Source organism: Macaca fascicularis, chromosome 8 (genome assembly GCF_037993035.2).
Source record: "Macaca fascicularis isolate 582-1 chromosome 8, T2T-MFA8v1.1".
NCBI classification, from domain to species: domain Eukaryota; kingdom Metazoa; phylum Chordata; class Mammalia; order Primates; family Cercopithecidae; genus Macaca; species Macaca fascicularis.
The window spans coordinates 110,299,614-110,316,034 of NC_088382.1; the positions used below are offsets into that span (position 1 = coordinate 110,299,614).

Genomic DNA, 16,421 nt, shown 5'->3' on the forward strand with positions numbered 1-16,421 from the left:
AAAGAAAGGGAAGGGAAGAAAGAAAGGGAAGAAAGGGAAGAAAGAAAGAAAGAAAGAAAGAAAGAAAGAAAGAAAGAAAGAAAGAGAGAGAGAGAGAGAGAGAGAGAGAGAGAAAGAAAGAAAGAAAGAAAGAAAGAAAGAAAGAAAGAAAGAAAGAAAGAAAGAAAGAAAGAAAGAAAGAAAGAAAGAAAGGAAGGAAGGAAGGAAGGAAGGAAGGAAGGAAGGAAGGAAGGAAGGGAAAGAAAAGAAAAGAGAGAGAAAGAAAGAAAGAAAGAAAGAAAGAAAGAAAGAAAGAAAGAAAGAAAGAAAGAGAAAGAAAGAAGGGAGGGAGGGAGGGAGGGAGGGAGGGAGGGAGGGAAGGAAGGAAGGAAGGAAGGAAGGAAGGAAGGAAGGAAGGAAGGAAGGAAGGAAGGAAGGGAAAGAAAAGAAAAGAAAGAGAAAGGAAGGAAGGAAGGAAGGAAAGAAAGAAAGAAAGAGAAAGAAAGAAAGAAAGAAAGAAAAGAAAGAAAGAAAGAAAGAAAGAAAGAAAGAAAGAAAGAAAGAAAGAAAGAAAGAAAGAAAGAAAGAAAGAAAGAAAGAAAGAAAGAAAGAAAGAAAGAAAGAAAGAGAAAGAGAGTTGAGGTAGGGGTTTTACATTTGTCCTTCAACTGTGAGCTGACCATAGTGACTTCCCCGCTGTCCACATAAGGGTGATTGGTTGTTGTGCCCGGTGTTGGCTGCTGCTACCAACAATTTCCCTGTATGCTGAGAGGACACACAGGCTGCTACTAAGAGAGACCAGAGGTGTAGAGACTCTTATAACCCACCCAATAGCTAGCATCTCTTTTTTTCCTTAGAAACAGAACATTAAGGCAAGGAGCGGTGGCTCATGCCTGTAATCCCAGAACTTTGGGAAGCCGAGGTGGGTGGATCACCTGAGATCAGGAGTTCGAGATCAGCCTGACCAACATGGTGAAACCCCATCTCTACTAAAAATACAAAATTATCAGGGTGTGGTGGTGAATGCCTGGTAATCCCAGCTACTTGGGAGGCTGAGGCAGGAGAATTGCTTGAACCCAGGAGGTGGAGGTTGCAGTGAGCCGAGATCGTGCCACTGCACCCCAGCCTGGGCGACAAGAGCAAAACTCCATCTCAAAAAAAAAAAAAAAAAAAAAAAAGAACATTAATTTTATTTAGCTGGGCAATGGCCCCCAACTAAAACACTAGATTTCCCTGTCTCCTTTGCGTGTAGGCATGTGACTAAGTTCTAAATAATGAGACATTAGCAGAAGTGTTCTGAGAGACTTCTGGGATTCAAGGGACCTAACTCAACAGGAAGTGAATTCTTTTGTTCCACTCCTCCTTCCTGATGGCTGAAATGAAACATGATGGCTAACGTGCAACACGATGGCTGACACTCAAATAGCTAGCTTGGAGAGCAGAGTCTACTCTGTAGATGAGCAGTGCTTCCAAAGCTTTAAAGTGCATGCAAATCGCCTAGGGATCTTGTTAACACTGCAGACTGATTCAGTAGGTGTTGGATGTGTTTCCTATATTCCCTAGTTCTGTTCATAAAGGGAGCGTAGGTGCAGTGACCACCCTGATGTATGGGAGCACACCTGACACCCAGATCTTGGCTTCCAAATGCCATATTGCACTAAAAGAAACCAGGGCTTCTTGCAAAAATGGGTAACCGCAGGGCAGGGGCAGGGAGGGTATTAGACAAGACTGGCACATCTTGTGCCATAAAGCCAGGAAGTAGGCTGGGCACGGTGGCTCACACCTGTAATCCCAACACATTGGGAGGCTGAGGCAGGCTGATCACAAGGTCAGGAGTTCGAGACCAGCATGGCCAACAAGGTGAGGCCGAGGCAGGAGAATCGCTTGAACCTGGGAGGCAGAAGTTGCAGTGAGCTAAGATCACGCCACTGCACTCCAGCCTGGGTGACAGGGTGAGACTCCATTTCGAAAAATAAATAAATAAATACAATAAAATGAATAATAGGGACATGTCAAAAGGTCAAAGAAGCCAACTTGAAGGATCTGCCACGAGTCACATCAGGGACAATCTAAGCACTAAAATTAATAATGATAGTCATCGTTTCCTGCTGGGGAACCAAAGAAAACAGAAAAAAAATTTTAAATAATGATAGTCATAGATTATAACTCATTGACTAAAATAGGAAACCATAAACTCATACAGATACAAATAAATCACTGAACAAGTGGAATGTTTGATGGGCAAGCAAACATTTACATAGTTTCAAAATACCTCCCTACAACATAGTAATTATAAAGAGAAAAATAGCAACTTTACAGTGGCAGATAACAACTTAATCAAATGCTCAAAACGAACGCCATTGGTAATGAGATAAAATAGAATCACAGGCCACCAGACAGGATGTCATGAGGAGAGTGCAATGTCAATTCTGTGATATTTCCACCAAAAATATGTTTTTGGTGGAATATCAGATTTCAGTTTAATAATAGAGAGGTATCTGACAACTCCAGATTGAAAGATATTCTAGAGAATAACTGGTCTATAATGTTCAAAAGTGTCAAGGTCATGAAAATCAAGGATAGACTGAAGAACTGCTCCAAAGCAAATGAGCAATTCTTATGTTTTAGGCACGACAATGAAATGTAGCTCCCGATTTTGAACTAGATCCTTTTGCTATGGAGGACATTATTGAAGTAATCAAGGAACTTGAGTGGGGCGTGAGAATTCGATGGTGCTGATCGTTTCCATGGCGGTCTCATGGTTATGGAGGAGAACGTCCTTGTTTCTAGGAAATAAATATGTGTTTGGGGTATGATGCATTAGGTTAGCAACTCTCAAATGGTTTAGAAAATAAATTTTTGTACTGTGTTTCCACCTTTTCCATAGCCTTTGTCATTGTTTCAAATTAAAAAAATTAAATTCCATTTATTTTAAAAAGCTTAGCACAAAAGCAAGACATTTTGATTCTGCTACTCTGTTGTAGGGGATTTGGAGGCTTGGACGTGGATATGATTGTTTTGATTTGTTTAAAAATGTAAAATCTTTCTTTAGGTGCAATGGACTTAAGTTTCACTTCAGACCTAACTCACCATCTCACCCCCCACCCCCCTCAATTATGAAGGACTTTTACTTTCTGCTGAATTCTGAGTTAGTTTTTAAGAGGAGTTATTAGTTTTAAAATAAGAGCAAGAACAAAACAATGAAGACACCTTTAAAAAATATGCTGTAACTGGGTTAGCCTCTAAGGTTGTGCTGTTTGGTGCCTCTTCATACCTCACCTCCAAACAATTAAAAATATTATTTTAAATTGTTAAAATTTAAAATATTAATATACTTAATATAATGAATTATAGTATAATTAAGTATAATATATAATTAAGTATAGTATATAAATATAGTAAAATTAAGCATAATAAAATATACTTAAAATATTCAGTATAACATGACCGGGGGCAGTGGCTCATGTCTGTAATCCCAGCATTTTGGGAAGCTGGGGTGGGTGGATCACTGGAGGCCAGGAGTTTGAGACCAGCCTGACCAATATGGTGAAACCCCCTCTCTGCTAAAAATATAAAAATTAGCTAGACGCGGTGGTCTGCGCCTGTAATCCCAGCTACAGAGGAGGCTGAAGCAGGAGAATCACTTGAACCCGGGAGGTGGAGGTTGCAGTGAGCCAAGATCGTGCCACTGCACTTCAGTCTGGGCAACGGAGTGAGACTTCGTCTCAAAAAAAAAAAAAAAAAAAAAAAAATACACTGGACTTTATCCAAATTAAAATCTTCTGCTCATCAAAAGATGCCGTGAAGAGAATGAATAGATAAGTTGTCTATTAGACATATAGAATGGGAGACTATATTCAAGACAGATGTACATGACAAAGGACTTGTATCCAGAACATATAAAGAAATTCTACATCTCAGCTATGAGGAGACAAAAACCCAATTAAAAATAATTGGGCAAAAGTCTTGAACAGACACTTCATAAGAGATATGAATGGCCAGTATGCAAGAAAAAAAGTGCCCAGAATCCCTAGTCATCAGTAACAGGAACCTTTAAATTAAAAGAAGCTTAAGAGATATGTTGACCAACACAAATAACTAGAACTTATTTAAACCTTAATTCAGACAAACAACATGTAAAAAAATTATAAAACAACTGGAGATGTCTGAACACTCACTGGATATTTTATATTAAGGTATTCTTGACCGGGTACGGTGGCTCACGCCTGTAATTCCAGCACTTTGGGATGCTGAGGCAGGTGGATCACTTGAGGTCAGGAGTTTGAGACCATCATGGCCAACATGGTGAAACCCTGTCTCTACTAAAAATACAAAAATTAGCTGGCCATGGAGGCACACGCCTGTAGTCTCAGCTAATCAGGAGGCAGAGGCAGGAGAATCACTTGAACCCAGGAGGTAGAGGTTGCAGTGAGCTGAGATCCTGCCACTGCACTCCAGCCTGGGCAATAGAGTGAGACTCTGTCTCAGAAAAAAAGGAGAAAGAGAGAGAAAAAGGAATTCTTATTCATTTATTTTAACTGGGATAATGGTATTGTGGCAGTAATTTTGAAGTCTTTATCTTTTATATATACTTTTAAATAGTTACAGATAAAATGATATGAGGTTTGAAATTTGCTTCAGAATAATCTAGGGACATGTGAATTGGGGAAATGTAAATGAAAGAAAATGAACCAAATGTTGAGAGTTGTTGAAAGCAGGTGATAGGAACACTGGCCTTATTACTTTATATACTTTCGTACACATTTGCAAGTTTCCAAAATAAAAAGAGAAAAGGGCAAAACAAACAAACAAACAAACAAAAATTGAGAGGAGAAGGGAGAGAGGAGAGAGAAGGGAAAGTAGAATAAGATCATTGAGTGTTAGATTGTAAGTTGATACCATTAAAAAAATTGACAGACCAGATAATAAAAGGTTTAGTTTAAAAAAAAAAAAAAAAAAAAAGGGGGACCAGGCACTGTGGCTCATGCCTATAATCCCAGCACTTTGGGAGGCCGCGGCAGGGGGATCACGAGGTCACAAGTTCAAGACCAGCCTGGCCAACATGGTGAAACCCCATCTGTACTAAAAATCTGTACAAAAATTAGCCAGGCGTGGTGGCACATGCCTGTAATCCCAGCTACTTGGGAGGTTGAGGCAAAAGAATTGCTTAAACCCGGGAGGCGGAGGCTGCAGTGAGCAGAGATCATGCCATTGCACTCTAGCCTGGATGACAGAGCAAGATTCCGTCTCGGAAACAAACAAACAAAAACAGGTGGGCTGGGCTCGGTAGTTCACGCTTGCAATCCTGGCACTTTGGGAGATTGAGGCAGGAGAGTCGCCTGAGCCCCAAAGTTCAAGACCCAATCTGGGCACCATAGTGAGACTTCACCTCTTCAAAAAATAAAAAATAAATTAGTCAAGCATAGTGATAAGTGGTTGTCTCAGCTACTTGGGAGGCTGAAGTGGGAGGATCACTTGAGCCTGGGAATTTGAGACTGAAGCGAGCAGTAATCACACCACTGTACTCCAACCCAGGCAACAGAGTGAGACCCCATCTCAAAAAAAAAAAGTAATATAATTAGAACAAAAATGAAAACGTTCCTAAATACCAAAAGGAAAAATAGTAAAGATGTACTACATAAAGAAAAACATAACATTATATATCTAGCAATAAGGTATTAAATGTGTCAAAGGACATGTTTAATATTAAAAGACACAATTCATAATGGATATGCATACATGAACATACATACACATATATTTTACTTTATTCAAAATATATACATCAGTACATATATTTATATGCACGTATCTCCTATATAAATTACATGTGTGTGTAGGTATATGGAGATATATATCTCCATCCTAAAGCTGGCATCTTACATAACAGTGAAATACTAAAGACTTTTCGACTAAGGTCAGAAACAAGACAAAGATTCCTACTGTCTCCACTACTTTATTTATTTATTTATTTTATTTTTTTTTTGAGACAGAGTCTGGCTCTGTTGCCCAACCTGAGCGCAGTGACGGGATCTCGGCTCACTGCAACCTCCACCTCCCGGGTTCAAGCAATTCTCCCACCTCAGCCTCCAAAGTAGCTGAGATTACAGGTACCTGCTACCACTCGTGGCTAATTTTTGTATTTTTAGTAGAGACGGGGTTTCACCATGGTGGTCAAGCTGGTCTCAAACTCCTGACCTCAGGTGATCTGCACATCTAGGCCTCTCAAAGTGCTGAGATTACAGGTGTGAGCCACCACACCCGGCCCACTAGTATTCACACAACAGGTATTTGACCAATACAATTGCAAAGGCATAAAAAAGCAAGACAAAGCAAAGGCATAAAAATTAGAAGAAAAGAAAAAGTGAAAGTATCTCTATTTGTACATGACATGACAGCACACCTGAGACCCTGGGAAAAAATGATAAAATAAACTCAATTTAAAAAAGAAAATCAATGTAGCAGTATATAAAAATAACATACAAAAATCAGCACAAGTAATATTTTTTCATATACACAAGTAATAACCAGTTGGGATATATAATGGTGGAAGAAAAAACCCCATTTACAAAAGCAACAAAAAGCTAAAATAGAAATAAAACTTAACAAGAAATGTTCAAAACCTGTATGAATGAAACTATGAAACACTCTTGAAAGACCTGAAAGTGAACTTAAACAAAAAGAAAGACTTCTGTTCTTGCCTAGGATATCTCAGCTTCATTAAGATTTCAATTCTAGGTGGGGTGTGGTGGCTCATGCCTGTAATCCCAGCACTTTGAGAGGGAGGACAAGGTGGGAGGATCACTTGAGATCAGGAATTCAAGACCAGCCTGGCTAAACTGGTGAAACTCTGTCTCTACTAAAAATACAAAACTTAGTTGGACATGGTGGCCCACACGCCTGTAGTCCCAGCTACTTGGGAGGCTGAGGCATGAGAATCGCTTGAACTTGGGAGGCAGAGGGCTGCAGTGAGCTGAGATCACACCACTTCACTCCAGCCTGGGTGATGGCGCGAGGCTCAGACTCAAAAAGAAAAAAAAAGATTTCAATTCTAAGTCAATATATAAATTTAATGTGATCCGAATATAATTCTCAAAAGGTTTTTTTGTTTTTTTTTCTGGAGATAGACAAATTGAAATGATCATATAGAAAAATAAATATGTGAGGATAGCTAGGAAAACTAAGAAGGAAGGGCTCTGAGGAGATACCAGTCCTGTAAGACATTAAACCACATTACAAAGCTGGTATGATAGAGTATCATTGTGGAGCATGAATAGATAGACTAATGAAACAGAATAGGAAGCCCAGAAATAGACACAATTACAAATAGAAATTTAGTGTATGATAAAGGTGGTACCAGAAGTCACCAGGGAAAAGGTGGGCTTTTAAATAAATGATATTCAAACAACCAAACATGCCAAATCTGTCTGGCTTAGGGAGAAAAAGAGAAAGAAAAACAAAATACTGGAGAGCCATTTGGGAAAAGGTAAAATTAGATCCATTCTTCACACGATCTTTTCACACAAGCATAAACTCCAAATAGATCAAAGATCTAAATGTAAAAAACGAAACTAAAAATAGTGGAAGAAAACGTGGGCAAATTTCTCCATAAAATGGGTGTAGGAAAAGTCTTTCTCATTATGACTCAAAATCTAAATGAAATGAAAGATTGATAAATTTGACTACATAAAAAAACTTTTGCATGACAAAAAAAAAAAAAAAAACACTGTAAATAAAGTTAAAAGACAAAATACAAATTGGGAGGATGTATTCCCGACGTACATCACAGACAAATGGTTACTATCCCTGATACAGCACATAAAACTGTCTTTAAAATTGAGCAGGACAAAAAGTCCAAAAACCCAATAGCAAAATGGCCAAAAGGCATGAACAGACAATTCAAAAAGATATAAAAGTGGTCTACATATATATATGTGTGGGTCACACCTGTGGTCTCAGCTACTTGGGAGGCTGAGGTGGGAGAATGGCTTGAACCCAGGATGTTAATGTTGAGGCTGCAGTGAGCCGTGTTTGCCCCACGGCACTCCAGCCTGCATGACACATATATATGCTCATATATATGTGTATATATATGTTCATATATATGTGTATATATATGCTCATATATATATACACACACACACATGTTTAGCTTCACTCATAGTAAGAGAAATGCAGATTAAAATTACACTGGGCCAAGCACAGTGGCTCACGCCTGTAATCCTAGCACTTGGGAGGCCAAGGTAGGTGGATTGTTTAAGCCCAGGAGTTTGAGACCAGCATGTGCAACATGGTGAGACTCCCATCTCAACAAAAAATTTTAAAAAATTAGCCAGCTGTAATCACACTACTGCACTCCAGCCTGAGTGACTGAGTGAGACACTGTCTCAAATAAATAAATAAATAAATAAATAAATAAATAAATAATAAAATTAGGCCGGGCACAGTGGCTCATACCTGGAATCCCAGCATTTTGGGAGGCTGAGGCAGGAGGATCCCTTGAGCCCAGTAATTTGAGACCACTCTGAGCAACATGGGGAAACCCTGTCTCCACAAAAAAAAAAAAAATTAAAAATTAGCCAGGCATGGTGGCACACACCTGTAGTGTCAGTTACTTGGGAGGCTGAGGTGGGAGAATTGCTTGAGCCCAGGAGACGGAGGCTGCAGTGAGCTTAGATTGCACCATTGCACTCCAGCCTGGGTGAGAGAGCGAGACTCCATCTCAAAAAAAAAAAAAAAAAAAAAAAAAAATCGGAGGTTGGATTGAGATTGAGACTTATCAGTATGGACTTTTATAACACTTAAATTTCCTAACTCTGAAAGGGCTTAGAAACAATGTCAAATCAGTTGCAATGAGCACACCTAAAGCCTTATCTTGGTTTTTACTCCTTAGAGGAATGTCTGGTCCCAGGGCTGGGGTAAGGGAAGTACCAAATAAATCTCGAACATCTTGTTAAGCCAAGAAGTGAGAAAGTGTTCAAAACATGATAGGAGATTGTTAAATGCACACAGGACCCAATTTGAACGGGCTACCACTGGCCAATTGTGAGAAAATGTGAGCATCAAACTAAGAATATAATGGATTATAACTCTGGTTATAAAACAGGAATTCTTTAGGTCATACTGATAATCAATCAATCAATAAGAATGGGATGTGCCCTTCCTTATACCAACTGATAACATGTAAAGAGAGTTATGAAATTGGAAAATCACCATTCTCAACCAACCTTATGAAATTGGAAAATCACCATTCTCAACCATCCTCGTAAAGGTTGGTCCAAGCAAGAATAATTAATGAATGCTAAATCTAGGGGGAAAGTTTGGTGAGGAACAGAATATTTAAATAGCTTCAAAGTGTCTCTCCACTTTGTAACTGCTAATTAGTTACAAAAGGTAAAACAGTAACTCTACAGTAGAGAAAACAGACAACATCTTAATCAAAATGATCATCAATGAGGAAGAGAGGAACAAAATGTGCCTCAGGATGTGATACACTGGAAAAAATACATTATTTGGGTTGGGAATAAGTTAGCTGAAATCTAATCTTAAGGAAATGTATAACAAACTCAAATTGAAGAACATTTGTAAAATAAGGATTGATTTAATGAAAGCTACTAAAAGCCTGAGGAACAGTTGCAGACTAAAGAAAACAAAACAAACAAAAAACAACAAAATGCAAAACATCATCCTGGACTGGAGGGAAAAAAATTTCATGAACATTATCAGAGCAATTGAAAAAGTTGAGGTAAGAAGACTTACGATTTTTTCAATGTTAAATTCCTGAATGTAATAATCGATGTATAGCTATATAAGAGAACACCTTTGTTCTCAGGAAATACACAAATAAGAAGAGGGGGGCCAGGCGCAGTGGCTCATGCCTGTAATCCCAACACTTTGGGAGGCCAAGGTGGGAGAACTGCTTGAGCCCAGGAGTTCAAGACCAGCCTGGACAACATAGCAAGACCCCCATCTATAAATTATATATATAAAGAATTTTTTAAAGTAATAAGAGGAGGCCGGGCGCGGTGGCTCAAGCCTGTAATCCCAGCACTTTGGGAGGCCGAGACGGGTGGATCACGAGGTCAGGAGATCGAGACCATCCTGGCTCACACAGTGAAACCCCGTCTCTACTAAAAATACAAAAAATTAGCCGGACGCGGTTGTGGGCGCCTGTAGTCCCAGCTACTCGGGAGGCTGAGGCAGGAGAATGGCGTGAACCCGGGAGGCGGAGCTTGCAGTGAGCTGAGATCCGGCCAATGCACTCCAGCCTGGGTGACAGAGCAAGACTCCGCCTCAAAAAAAAAAAAAAAAAAAAGTAATAAGAGGTAAAAGGAAATGATATATGCAACCTATTCTAAAATGGTTCAGAAAATATATATATATACACACATATGCAGGGAATGAAAAAAAGAATATGTGGCAAAATGTTAAACACTGGTAAATCTGGGTAAAGGATATATGAAAATTCTGAATATTATTCTTGCAATTTTAAGTTTGAATTATTTCATTGAAAAGTAAAGAAGTATGCCATGTCTCAAGTAATCATTTTCTAATTTTAGAAATTCATAACCTGAAGAAAAATGGCATCTCATGTTTGAACCATTCATTCAAGTATTTACTGAATTCATTCAACAAGTATTTACTGAATGTGCCAAGCAGTAAAGCGAGAGAGAATACCCCAGTCATGCCCCTACTCTTAAGTGCTCTTACAGAGATAGGCCTGGCTCTACGTGCTTTTTCCATTTTGCTAGAGTCACCCCATCTAGGATTCAAACATCAGGGGTGGGTATCAATGCAAATTTCTGAATCATCGTCATTGTTTTTATCACTGTAGTTGTCATTAGCGTTGTAGTCTTCTTCTTCTTTAAATAGCAAAACCCCTTCCTAACACCGGAGAAAAGGTGAATTAAGAGAAAGGAAGTTATACGTAGCTTTGTTTTGAAGTCACAAAGTAGTAGTAATAGCATACATTTCAAGACATTTCATTTTATGAGGACAGTAATTGTTCTCATTTTAAGACTTGCTCTGATTTTGCAGAGCTTTTGAAGACATTTTCCCCTTGTTTGGGAATCAATATGAAAACATTGATTGTCCTGCAATTATCAATGTTACATTGTCTCTGGAGTTTCTGGCCTTGTTTCAACGCAATAAATCAAGTTGTAGATTGCTGGTGGCCTTAGCAGAGCAATTATCACTGCAGCACACAATATCCAGCTTGCTGCCTTATTGTGATTCAGAGACCTAGTCACAAGCTTGCTTTTTGTCTAACAGCCAAGAACTAAAAACCCAAGTTTACATCATCAACAGAAGGAATAAATTGTGGTATATTCATACATGGAGTACTATGCGGCAACACAGGAGCTAACTACTGCTACATATAATACGGAGAAATCTCAGACATGAGTTGGACAAAAGCAGACAAGCACAAGTCAGTATGTGTGTATTTATTTACATGAAATTCAAAACAGCTACCACAAATATAAGACATAGGAAGAATGTCTACCTTTGGGGAAGGGGGCAAATATTAACTGAGTAGGGGCCCAAGGGAACCCTCTGAGGTACTGGAAATGTTCTACATTTTTATATGAGTGATTACAGGATATAAACATTGGTCAGGGCCAGGCACGGTGGCTCATGCCTGTAATCCTAGCACTTTGGAAGGCCGAGGCAGGTGGATCACCTGAGGTTTGAGACCACCTGAGGAGTTTGAGACCAGCCTGACCAACATGGCAAAACCTGGTCTCCACTAAAAACACAAAAAATTAGCTGGGCGTGGTGGCAGGCGCCTGTAATCCCAGCTACTCAGAGGCTGAGGCAGAAGAATTGCTAGAACCCGGGAGGCAGAGGTTGCAGTGAGCCGAGATTGCGCCACTGCACTCCAGACTGGGTGAGAGCGAGACTCTGTCTCAAAAAATAAAATACAATAGGCCGGGGGTGGTGGCTCATGCCTGTAATCCCAGCACCTTGGGAGGCCGAGGCGGGCAATCACCTGAGATCAGGAGTTCGAGATCAGCCTGCCCAACATGACAAACCCCTTCTCTACTAAAAATACAAAAAATTAGCTGGGTGTGGTGATGGGCGCCTGTAATCCCAGCTACTCAGGAGGCTGAGGCAGGAGAATCACTTGAACCCAAGAGGTGGAGGTTGCAGTGAGCCGAGATCCCATCCCTGCACTCCAGCCTCGCGACAAGAGTGAAACTCCGTGTCAAAAAAATAAAAAAATGAAAAATGAAAAATAAATTAAAAAGAAACATTGGTCAAAAATCATAAAGCTATATCAATTGTACATAAATAACTCCATTAAAATATCATGCATAAAATCTGGGTATAGTAAAAACAAAGAATAATTTTTTTAAAACCCAAAGCAAGGCAAGGGGTGATGTTCCCAAACTGCCATGTATCAAAGATGTGATTAAATGGAAATTCTTCAAGGGGAGCTTATTTATGGTATGCTAGATGTCTTCTGGCTCAATTCACACATGATAAATAACACCACCTCTCCAAGTCCACTGGTTTGTTTCTTCAAGGAAAGAGCTGGAACAGGATCAATGTTTACACTCACATGGCACAAAACATCTATGTCATCTCCACGAGATCAGATGAAAGCTAAGTTTAAATGACAGTAGTTATTATTCATTAATATAATCGGTAAAGAAAATATCAAACATTCTTGTCTTCATAAATAGCAAGAGAAATAAAAGCAAAATTAAACAAGTTAACAGCACAGACCCTGATGTCAGAGAGCCAGGAGTTCTAGATTGGGCTTTGCTACTTAACTGGTAGTCTGTGTTACTTATCTGAAAGAAAACATTCCCAATTTATTGGAAAGTTCTTTAGCAGTAGTAATCCGTGTTTTATCCAACATATTTCTTAGTAACTGTTGAGAAAAGGTTGAAACATCTTCCTAATTGGCACACAAGTGCAATACAAGGTCAGAACATTAATTTCACATGTTCTATTAAAAACTCATGGTAATTAAAAGGTTTTCATTAAGTCTATTTATCAATTCTAAGAGAACCTAGAACAGGAATATGAACAAGCTCAGCAAAATGTTCACAAGGCCACTAAAGGAATGTCTGATATTCCCCAGGCAGTCGAAGATGCTCAAAGGAAGTATCCTGATTTAGAATTTTATACCCAGCACGGGTAAAGATCTCCTTTTTCTTCTATTTGTTTTTCAACTTTCTTTTTTCTTCTCTTTCAAGACAACTCGTCACTACGATTCCTTTTCTTCTAAACAATGACTTTCTCATTCCTTTTGACTGCCTTAAAATATGACAACAAAAAAGCATCTTTGTACATTAGGAAGCCGAGGCAGGCAGATCACTTGAGGTCAGGAGTTCGAGATTTGCCTGAGCAACATGGTAAAACCCCATCTCTACTAAAAATACAAAAATTAGCTAGGTGCGGCGACATGTGCCTGTAGTACCAGCTACTTGGGAGGCTGGCGCAGGAGACATGCTTCAACCTGGGAGGTGGAGGCTGTGGTGAGCTGAGATCGCACCACTGCACTCCAGCCTGGGTGACAGAGTGAGATTCCGTAAAAAAATAAAAATTTAAATTAAAAAAAAAAGCATCTTTGTTTTTGCTTTATATTTCATGCTTTAATAAACATAAAAATTTGCTACCTGTGTCTCCCCATCCCCCATCTCTCAGACTGAAGGTAGTCCAAGCACCTGAGATTTTATGGAGTTTTACTTTTTTATAGTTTATAGGCAGTTTACGCCAAGCCTAAAAGCGTGAACTCTAGAGTCTGTACATCGGCTTGGATTTAAAGCCCAGCTCCACCCCCACTTACTCTGTGACTTTGGACAAGTAACGGTTCAGTTTGATGCTTCAGTTTCCTCATCTGCAAAATCAGAACATATTACTGAACCAATTTCATGGGGTGGTTTTAAGAATTAAATGAGATAGGGCATGTAAAGAGTTTGCTTGATAAGTAAACACATACATATACTCAATATTAGCAGTTACAAATGTTAATTCCGAGTTGGCTCTGGTAAATTTTTTTTAAATTAGTTGATTAAAAAACAGGCTTATCAGCCAGGCACAGTGACTCACACCTGCAATCCTAGCACTTTGGGAGGCCGAGGCAGGATAACTAGACTGCCTGAGCTCAGGAGTTCAAGACTACTCTGGGCAACATGGTGAAACCCTGTCTCTACTAAAAATACAAAAATTAGCCAGGCATGGTGGCGGGTGCCTGTAGTCCCAGCCACTTGGGAGGCTGAGGCAGGAAAATCATTTGAACCTAGGAGATGGATGTTGTAGTGAGCAGATATTGCACCACTGCACTCCAACCTGGGCAACACAGCAAGACTCCATCTCCAAAAAATTCACTGCTCTGTACCTCTAACAATCTTCTAAGAATCCCTGCTTCCTTTTTTTTTTTTTTTTTTTTTTTTAGTGCACATGAGCTTGGTTCCTCAGGCAATTATTTTACAATTTTCATTGTTGGCCATAATTGCAGTGCCATCAAATTACCAGCGCATCACAATTGGATTTGTAAAGAATAGTCACCCGTATTTATAAATGATTTGCTTATAAAAATATGTTAAAGCTGGGCGCAGTGCTCATGCCTGTAATCCCAGCACTTTGGGAGGCTGAGGCAGGCGGATCACCTGAGGTTGGGAGCTCGAGACCAGCCTGACCAACATAGAGAAACCCCATCTCTACTAAAAATACAAAATTAGCTGCTGGGTGTGGTGGCACATGCCTGTAATCCCAGCTACTCAGGAGGTTGAGGCAGGAGAATCGTGTGAACCCGGGAGGCGGTGGTTGCAGTGATCCAAGATTGTGCCATTGCACTCCAGCCTGGGCAACAAGAGTGAAACTCCATCTCAAAAAAAAAAAAAAAGAAAAAAAGAAAAAAGAAAAAAAAAAAAAAAGAAAAATATTAACTTAAAAATTTAAAGGACTTGTTTAGCACATAATCTGGCATTTAGTCCATTTTACATTACAACTTTTTATTCTTAACAGCAAAAATGTCTTCTAATGATTTAAATAGTTTGGGAAATATTGACATTTAGGGGCTGATAAAATACTTTTGAATGTCAGGTGGCCATCTACCTGGCAATTCCAAATAAGCATAATAAAAAATATTCCATGTACCACACACTTTTTTTTTCACTTGGCGTGGGGTATAGAAACAAAAACCCATCACCAATCATAAATCCAGCTGCTCATGTATGCCTTATCAATGATTATATATCTTGTGGGAACTTTCTGAAAAGGACAAATATTCTAACATGTAGAGCTTTTTCTCTACAAAAAGAACATCAGAGCTAATGAAAAACTCATGTTGTCTCTGTTTCTGGGGATATTGTAAACAAAGAAAATAAATTGCATGTTTTTCTACCTTTTTAGATAATACAGTATTTTGCAAACTTGCCATGATTTTGAGGGTCAAATAAAATAATACTATCTAAAATTTAAAAATTAGGTTATCCTGGCTGGGTACAGTGGCTCATGCCTATGATCACAGCACTATGGGAGTTCAAGGCAGGTGGATCACCTGAAGTCAGGAGTTCAAGACCAGCCTGGCCAACATGGCGAAACCCCGTATCTACTAAAAATACAAAAATTAGCTGGGTGTGGTGGCACGTGCCTATAGTCCCAGCTGCTCCGGATGCTGAGGCAAGAGAATCGCTTAAACCTGGGAGGTGGAGGCTGCAGTGAGCCTAGATTGCACTACTGCACTCCAGCCTGGATGACAGAGCAAGACTCCCATCTCAAGAAAAAATAAATAACAAATAAAAATTAGGTTATCCTGCAATTCTGCCATGTATCTCTCTAGCATGTGAAACTAGGTGGTAGAGAAGATACAGCAACAGAAGATGTATCAAAGTGATCTGAGTGTTATACAAAGTGGTAACTAAAAACCCTTAAATTTAACTTAGAAGACAGGCTATATTTACTGAAGAGGGAGAGTCAATATGAGGCCTAGAAAATGGAAGACAAATAATTCATTCCCAGGCATGGTGGCTGACACCTATAAGCCCAGCACTTTGGGAGGCCTAGGCAGGAGAATCAGGAGTTCAAGACTAACCTGGGCAACAGAGCAAGACCCCATTTCTAAAAAAGTAATAAATTAACCAGATGTGGTGGAGTGTACCTGTGGTCTCAGCTACTCAGGAGGCTAGGCGGGAGGATGGCTTGAGCCCAGGAGGTTGAGGCTGCAGTGAGCTGTGATCATGCCACTGAACTCCAGCCTGGGTGACAGAGCAAAGACCCTGTCTCTATAAAAAATAAATATAAAAATTAAAAAATCATTGGTGTGGGGCCAGGTGTAGTGGCTCACACCTGTAATCCCAGTACTTCGGGAGGCCAGGAGTTTGAGACTGGCCTGGGCAACATAGCAAGACCTCCATCTCTACAAATAAAAAAATTAGCTGGACAAGGTGGTAAGTGCCTGTAGTCTCAGCTACTTGGAGACCGAGGTG

General features: G+C 39.6%; 1 long non-coding RNA gene across 1 annotated transcript; it reads right to left on the minus strand.

Moving 5' to 3' along the window:
• Positions 1-11,408: 11,408 nt before the first annotated feature.
• LOC135964784 (uncharacterized) lies at positions 11,409-16,212 on the minus strand. Its single transcript, XR_010577420.2, has 3 exons — positions 16,094-16,212; positions 13,778-13,828; positions 11,409-12,585 (listed from the first exon to the last, which is right to left on the minus strand). It is a non-coding gene; the product is annotated as an uncharacterized lncRNA (long non-coding RNA).
• Positions 16,213-16,421: the final 209 nt, after the last annotated feature.